An 8,368-nucleotide genomic window follows, 5' to 3' on the forward strand; every position below is an offset into this window, starting at 1 on the left:
AATTTTGCACTAATTTACATGTGGATTTAATGGTTGTCATATCTCTGATATTTGCATGATTTTATGCTGGTTATAGGCATGGTTAAATGACTAGTTCATGTCATGGTTATTTCATGTATTTACTTGTAATTGTTAAATGGATGGATGCAAGACCTAATTGATGATGTAGTAGTTCAATGGAAAAGGAGGTGATCCTTATAGTTATGTTTCATAAGTTGTTTAAGTCATTTATGCTCTGTATTGTATCCTAGACCTGTAGGTTGCATTGATGCTAAGTGTTTGACAGAATGTCAGACCCGCTTGGGGATGCTCAGACCTAGTCTTGAGGGTGATTTTTGATTGATCAACATTGTTATTGTGTTTTTAATGCATTATGAAAGTTACAAAAAGTTCTAGGCAAAGGCCAGGATTATGGGCTAGAAAAGTGGCTTAAATCTCGGGGTCGCTGGCACAGAATTGGCAATTCTAGTCCACAGTAGCTGGCAGGTAGGCCTAAGAGCTGTAGAATAGAAGTGGGACCTAGGGACAAGCTGTCTGAGTGGATGATTTGTTTCTAAGGGTTCTGTTGATCATGTTGGATGACAGTATTTGATGTTTCGTTGATTCCACTTCCTTAAGGTGACAGAGGAGGTCAAATATGATTGTAGTAGCATCTCTTCTCATGTTTACCCTAGTTGACATGGTTACTTTGGGTAGACTTGGGAGGAGGTGTTACATATTGGTATTAGAGCATGGTTGCACTCTCTTTGGGTCATATCTGGTGCTATAGATATGGGTGAATGTGTTGTTCATGCATGCATGTCAGTTGCGTGTGTGGTTCTTACACTTGTGTTCCATGTACATGTTGCACTGCATCATATTGATCATGGTAGTAGTAAGAGAACTTGATGTCGGTTTATGGAATGCATCGTCATGAGTATATGATTGGTCATATAATTATATGTAGTTTGATTACATCCTTGTATGTTGGGTTGCATTCTTGGTTATTTGATTGCATGCATCAGTATTGTAGGTTGATTACAAGAATTGATCGCTTATGCTCGACTACATGCGGTTATGCGTATGTGTAGTTGCTTATGCATTGCTTATGCAAGTGGATAGTTGCATGAGGCAATGTGTATACTAGAGTATGGTTATTGTCATGCATGAGGTCATAGCATGCATTGTTGATATGGTCTTGCATTGATGACTGTACCCTAGTTAGTATGATGGTTATGCATTGATGCACTTATTGATATATGTCTATATGTTATTATGGTTATGTTGTACATGGATCACATTTATTTGACGATCTTGCAAACAAGGTATCCTCCTCGAGCTATGATAAGGTACATTGATTTATGGTGATTTGGTTTAGCTGACATAGTATGCCTTACAAGAAAGATATCAGATGGCTAGCAGGTGGTAGACTACATAGAATATCCCTATGAATTAGATGGGCAGCGTGGTGTGGGGCATTCTTTTGACTTAGCAGACACCTTGAGAAGCTTGCGGGAAGAAACAAGAAGTTGCAAAGAAGACAATGACAAAATGATGCAGGCACAAGAGAAACAAGCAGAGGTGAATGAAATATTACTTCAGAGTTTGTTAGATTTGCAGTGACGGGGACCTCTTCGGATAAGACATGGACATGAGGACAAAACTATTGGGCCATATGGTAGCAGGTCTCATAGTAGATATAGGTTAGATAGATCTAATACTATAAGAGATGGCAAGATGTTGGACACTTCAGATAGGAGGGGTGACGGACACAGGTATTACTCTAGTTCTGGTTCTGATAGACATCATGATCACCATCATTATCATTCGTACATGAGGAATGATAGGGGATAATTTCTGTATGAGTTCAAGAAGGAAAGGCCACCCACCTTTGATGGAGAAATGGAAAGATGCAGAGGCTTTGTTGCTTCACATGAGGAAATTATTTAGATTGCATGATTACTTAGAAAACATGAAAGAAAGGATAGCCCTTTTCAGTCTTGAAGGTAAAGTAGATATTGGTGGGAAGACGTGAAGAATGTCAAGGACATACATGAGGATGATTTGAATTGGCATGTGTTTGAAAGTCTCTTCAAGAAGAAGTACTTGTATGAGAGGTATTATGATGACATAGCTAAGGAGTTTTATGAGTTACGAATGGGTTCTATGATAAATGAGGAGTATACTAGCAGATTTTTGGAGTTGTTGAGATATGTGCCTTACTTAGAGAGGAGAAGTCCAAGGTTAAGAGATTCATCAGTGGGTTTCCATTTGCATATAGAGACCAGATTGAGTTCGATGAGCCTAGATTGTTGGTAGAGGCCATCCGAAAGTTGAAGCGTTGTTATGAGCAGTCGAAGTGAGGAGTTGAGATGAAACATGGCTTGAAGGGAAATGACAAAGCTAAAGGAAAATGGCCACCAAAGCAAGGAAGACCTCAAGATGTAAGTGAGAAAGATAATGAAGTTCCTTACAAGAGATTCAATACCACTAGGAAGGGACATGGAGAGAAGAAGGCTAGAGGCAGTGGTAGGGAGCCATTGCAATGTTGGATATGTGGTAAGGGTCATCGTAAGAGGGATTGTCCACAGTATTAGAGTGGTGGTAGACCCCAAATCTATAGTACTCAGGAGGTGCATGTAGTTGGTGATGTTGGTCATAACATTCCTCGGATTTATGTAGCTGTGGACAGTAGGTAGGTGAATCATTAGGCATCAATCATTGAGATGGACGGTAAGATTTGTGATCAAGTTATTTCTATTTTGATTGACCCTGGATCTAACTATAGTTATATTAACTTGACCTCGTGGATAAGTGTGGTTTGAGAAAAAAAGTGCATGCATAATCTTGGTTGGTATAGTTGGCTACATGTACAAAGAAGCAAGTTAACCATTGGGTAAGAGCTTGTGCATTTGAGTTAAATGGTATGCCTACAATAACGCATTTGAATGTATTGCCATTGTGATCGTATAGTATGTTTTTTGGTATGGATTGGCTATACCTTCACAGAACCCGACAAGGCCATTGAGTGTGTGGATGATAGTGGGGAAAAGAGGACCTTGTAGGGAAAGAAGAAGCCTACATCAGTGATGATGGTTATCGCTATGCAGGCTAAATGCAGTTACAGAAAAGCTTGTGTGATATTTGCAGTACACATTTCTAGTGAAAAGGGTAAGGATTTGAGGATGCCGATGTGTTGAGTAGGTACCGAGTTTTGCAGTTGTTTCAGGATGTATTCCCCGAGGACATTATAGAGTTTCCACCTCACAGGGAGGTAGGATTTTCTATTGAGTTAGTGCCAGGAGCAGCTCCAACATCAAAAGCACCTTACAGGATGAGCACACTTGAGTTGGTAGAGTTGAAGTTGCAGTTAAAGGAAATGCTGGACAAAGGATACATTAGACCCAGTGTATCACCTTAGGGCGCACTAGTGTTGTTCGTAAAGAGGAAAGATGGTACTCTTAGATTGTGCATTGACTACACGCAGTTGAATGAGGTAATGATTAAGAACATGTACCCTTTGCCGAGGATAGATGATTTATTTGATCAACTAAAGGGAGCAACAATGTTCTCTAAGATCGAATTGAGATCGAGATACCATCAAGTACGCATCAAGGTAGAGGATATATTCCAGACTGCATTTAGGACCAGGTATGGGCATTATGAGTTTGTTGTTGTTCCATTCGGTTTGACTAATGCTCCAACTACATTCATGTGTTTGATGAATAGTATGTTGCATCCTTATTTGGACAAGTTTGTTATTGTATTCATTGATGACATACTGGTATATTCTAAGAATGAGGAAGAACATGTCGAACATTTAGCAGCAATGTTGAGATTGCTAAGAGAGCATCAGTTGTATGCTAAGCTTAGCAGGTGTAACTTCTTTCAAACTGAGGTACACTACTTGGGACATGTTGTCTCCAAGGAATGCACAGTAGTAGTCTAGAGAAGATAAGGGCCATCATGTAGTGGGAAGCTCCTAGGAATGTAGATGAGGTAAGATCATTCATGGGATTGGCAGGTTACTACAGGAGGTTCATTAGGAAATTCTCACACATAGCATATCCTATCACATCACTGCAGTGGAAAGGTAAGAAGTTTGAATGGATGACAGAATTTGAAGATAGTTTTGAGCAACTTAAGCAGTTGTTGACACATGCACCAGTGCTAAAGATTGCAAATCCGGACAATGAGTTTGTAGTGTGTAAATATGCTTGCAAGAAGGGACTTGTTGGAGTTATCATGCAATAAGGATAGGTAGTGTGCTATGAGTCATAGAAATTGAATGAGCATGAGCATAACTATCCAATGCACAATCTTGAGCTAGAAACGATTATACATGCATTGAAGATGTGGAGACATTATCTTCTGGGCAAGATGTTTACATTGATGAGCGATCACAGTGGGTTGAGGTATTCTTTTGAATAACTGAATCTAAATGCCAGGAAAGCTAGATGGTTGGCTACCCTTATTGAGTTTGACTTCGAGATCAGATACATCAAAGGGAAGGACAACCTAGCTATAGATGCTCTTAATAGGAAGGTACATGTAAATCATATAGCAACTATAAGCTCCTATTAGATAGAGTTACAAGATAGGATCTTGTAGGCAAGACAACGGGATGAAAAATACATGGAGATCATGCACAGGTTACAATAGAGTACATGCACAGGTACATGTTTAGGTGCACTTACAAGTGTAGGTACAGGGAATCAAGATGCAGACTATCGTCTCACAACAGATGGCTTGGTGAGGTTTCGAGACAAGATTTAGGTATTGAATTGCAGTGAGATCAAGGACCTTATCTTGAGGGAGTTTCATGTGAAACCATATTCGGGTCATCCAGGATATTAGAAGACATTGATGGCGGTGAATAAGTTTTACTATTGGCCGAATCTGAATAAGGAAGTGGTTGAGTTCATGGCTAGATGTTTAGATTGTCAACAGGTAAAGGCAGAATGCAAGCATCCAGGTGGTCTACTACAACCTATTGTGATTCCAGAATGGAAATGGGAGGTCATTTCCATGGATTTCATCATAGGTCTTCCAAGGATAGTGAAGAAACATGATTCTATTATGGTCATGGTTGACAGGTTGAGCAAGGTAGCTCACTTCATTCTGGTGAAGACTACATATTCAGCCAGTGAGGTAGCATAGGTGTTCATTAGAGAGATAGTGAGACTACATGGTGTTCCAAAGAAGATTGTGTCAGATAGGGATGCAAAGTTCACTTCCAAGTTTTGGAAGGAGCTATTTGTAGGCTTGGGTACAGAGTTGGACTTTAGTACAACTTATCATCCACAGACAGATGGTCAAACAGATAGGGTCAACAAGATCTTAAAGGATGTGCTAAGGATGTACGTGATGCACCAGTAGAGGAAATGAGAGGAGTATCTTCCATTCATAGAGTTTTCATACAATAATGGTTATTAGGAGTCCTTGAGGATGAGTCCTTTCGAGGCATTTTATGGATGGAGTTGTAACACTCCCATCAGCTGGAGTGATCCAGTGAACGAGGTACTTATTGGACCAAAGATGTTGATGGACATGGAGTAGGAATTGCAGATTATAAAGAAGAATCTAAAGGCAACCGAGGATAGATAGAAGAGTTATGCAGATCAACACAGGGTGTTCAAAGAGTTTTAGGTTGGGGAGCATGTGTATTTGCACATCAAGCCCAAGAAAATCTCTTTGAGGATTGGTTCATGTGCCAAGTTGGCACCACAGTATTGCGGGCCTTTTTGAGATCTTTGAGAGGATTGGACCAGTAGCATATGGATTTGCACTACCTCCAACAATGAATGTCCATGATGTTTTCCATATTTCATTGCTTAAGAAGTATATAAAGGATGCTGATCATGTTATTGATTGGTCTGTATTGCAGGTGGAGAAAGAAAGAGAGTTCCAGTCGGAGCCTCAGTGCATATTGCAGCAGAAACATCTCATGCTCACGAACAAATCCATAGAGAAATTTAAAGTGCAGTGGAAGCAATTTGACCCTGAAGAAGCTACATGGGAGATGGTGGATTAGATGTGGGCCCTAAATCCTTCATTGTTTGCCCATTGATGCAAGTCAATTTTGTTTCGATGTTGGTAAATTTTTAGCATATGTTTTGCCGATGTTTTGATATTTGTATATGGATGTAAATACCGCCATGAGCTAAGTTATAAATATCCAATAAGCAGTATGGTTATTAACTTGTCATGTTGTCATGATGTTTTGCTTTTGAGCAGGTTCTTCATTGTAAACACTACCACGAGCTAAGTTATAAATCTACATAGGTAGTATGTTTGCTTTTTAGTGGTTTTGCTGTGGTTTAAGACTGAGGACGGTGTTCCCCAAGGGGGAGTGTTTTGTAACAACCCTGGTGAAAAGTTCATGTAATAAAAGTTAATAAAGGAAAAATAAGACCATGGTTAAGGGACACTTATTCCAAGCTGAATGTTGGGCAAATGTATCCTAGTGGGAATCAATGGATGTGTGTTTTGGCTAAGGAAATTGGCAAAGGAAGGAATTAAAAGGAAAAAATGCATTTTTGGCACATTTATTAATGAAAATAAAGGAAAATAGGAGAAAAGGAAGGTAAAAGGTCACAAGTTTCATGTGAGGAGGAAATTGAAGGAAAATAGTGGAAAATGAAGAAATTAGAGGCCTCATGCATAAAAAGGCTTTTGAGGATCAGTTCATGGCTTTTGTCAGTTCATGTTTGGAGCTCTCTAAATATTCTCTCTCTCTCTCTCACTCTCTTGGTCACTTAGAGTTTTCTTGGAGCACTATAGTTTGGAGAAAGGAAAGGAAAAGCAAGCAAGGGTCAAGGAAATGAAAGCAGGATCAAGCAACTTTAGTAGGAATACTTGCATGTAACCTTTTTCGTGTGTGATTTCCTAGCTAGTATGGATATGCATGAATTCTCATGTTGGTGTATGGTTCTCTTGCTGTCGGTGGCATGGTTTTGCCAGGTTATGACAGTGGATTTAAGCCTAGCCCCGCCTTTTTTTGGATTCCATGGTGCGTTGGGATGTTGATCTCAGTTTCAAAACTTTGGAATTGCCTGATGGATTTCAGAATCTGGAGGTGGTCTCAAGGTTCATTCCCAAAGGCCTAGGAATCCCTTGACCAGTTTTGGCGGGATACACGTTAAATCCCGAGGGAGCAGTCTCGGTTTAGGGCCTAGTGATCCAGGTTTGGATTGCAGTAAAGCTTGAGAGACAAGGAGACAAAAAATTCCTCAAGGATAGTGATGGATTTTAGATGGCATTCCAAGTTCTGTTCGGTTGTGATCGGAGCACCAATTTTGGTGTGATCACGGTTTGATGAGGGTGGATGTGGTTTAACCTCTGGATTCCCTTGGTTATTCTTGGATTGGTTGTTCATTGATATCCCACATTCATGCTTGGAATATGGCACGGGGGCGACTGGCTGAAAGAGAGATTTGATTTAGCCATGTCTATGGTCAGGTGGTATGTGGAAGTCTCGAACCTGGTTGGATTTGCCTATGATTAATAAAAGATAAGTTCTCTTACTTTTTCCTTGATTTACATGTGGATTTAATTACTGCCATATCTATGATATTTACATGGTTTTATGCTCGTTATAATCATGGTTAAATGATTGGTTCATGTCATGGTTATTTCATGTATTTACTTGTAACTGTTAAATGGATGGATGCAAGACCTAATTGATGTTGTAGTAGTTCAACGGAGAAGGAGGTGATCCTTATCGTTATGTTTCATAAGTTGTTTCAGTCATTTATGCTCTATCTTATATCCTAGACCTCTAGGTTTCATTGATGCCAAGTGTTTGACAAAATGTTAGTCCCAATTGGGGATGCTCAGGCCTAGTCCTGAGGGTGATTTTTGATTGATCAACATTGTTATTATGTTTTTAATGCATTCTGGAAGTTACAACAAGTTCTGGGCAGAGGCTAGGATTCTGGGCTAGAAAAGTTCCTTAAATCCCGAGGTTGCCGGCACAAAATTGGCAATTAGGGTCCACATTTGCTGGCAGGCAGGCCTGTGAGAGAGACTTTAGGTTGATAGCTGCTCCCTTTCCCATAGAATGAGAGCGACTATGGCCTAACAGTTGCAAAATAGCAGCGGGACCCAAGGACATGTTGTCTAAGTGGCTAATTTGTCTCCTAAGGGTTATGTTGGTGATGTTGGATCACTGTATGTGATGTTCCATCGATTCCACTTCCTTAAGGTGACATAGGAGGTCAAATATGATTACAATAGCGTCTCTCCTCATGTTTACCCCAGTTGGCAGGGTTACTTTTGGTATACCTGGGAGGGGGTGTTACAACCTTGAGCCATAAGAGCTCAACATTCCCTCCTCAAAGCAAGAGATAAATTATTCTTCTCTTTCTTTATTTCTAAAGCCTTGTTT

The sequence above is a fragment of the Pinus tabuliformis genome, chromosome X (assembly GCF_031772625.1).
Source record: "Pinus tabuliformis cultivar Carrire ecotype Pingquan chromosome X, CPIR1, whole genome shotgun sequence".
Taxonomy (NCBI): domain Eukaryota; kingdom Viridiplantae; phylum Streptophyta; class Pinopsida; order Pinales; family Pinaceae; genus Pinus; species Pinus tabuliformis.